The sequence below is a fragment of the Penaeus monodon genome, chromosome 33, assembly GCF_015228065.2.
Source record: "Penaeus monodon isolate SGIC_2016 chromosome 33, NSTDA_Pmon_1, whole genome shotgun sequence".
Classification (NCBI taxonomy): Eukaryota; Metazoa; Arthropoda; class Malacostraca; order Decapoda; family Penaeidae; genus Penaeus; species Penaeus monodon.
The window spans coordinates 11979036-11979364 of NC_051418.1; positions in this window are offsets into that span (position 1 = coordinate 11979036).

The following is a 329-nucleotide window of genomic DNA, read 5'->3' on the forward strand; positions in this document are numbered from 1 at the left end:
GAAATATATATCCAAGTATCGGATTGACTTACAAACAACAAATGGGGTAACGTGCACTTATCTTCCACTAGCAGGTACAGAGGACCACTCTTGAATTTTCTTATATAATAACACACGATTAAAGTAAACAAATATTATCTTGTAGACACAAGTATCGATTCATACTAACCAATTTCAAACAAATTCCACCACAGCGCGGCGCAGCACACAAATAATAACAAGTCAAAATCACTTCCGAGGTCCTGTTAACCACGTTCTTCCCTCCGAACACTAACACCTTTCACGCCAGGCTTCCTTCACTACACTCGACCACAACTCCTGCAGATCCA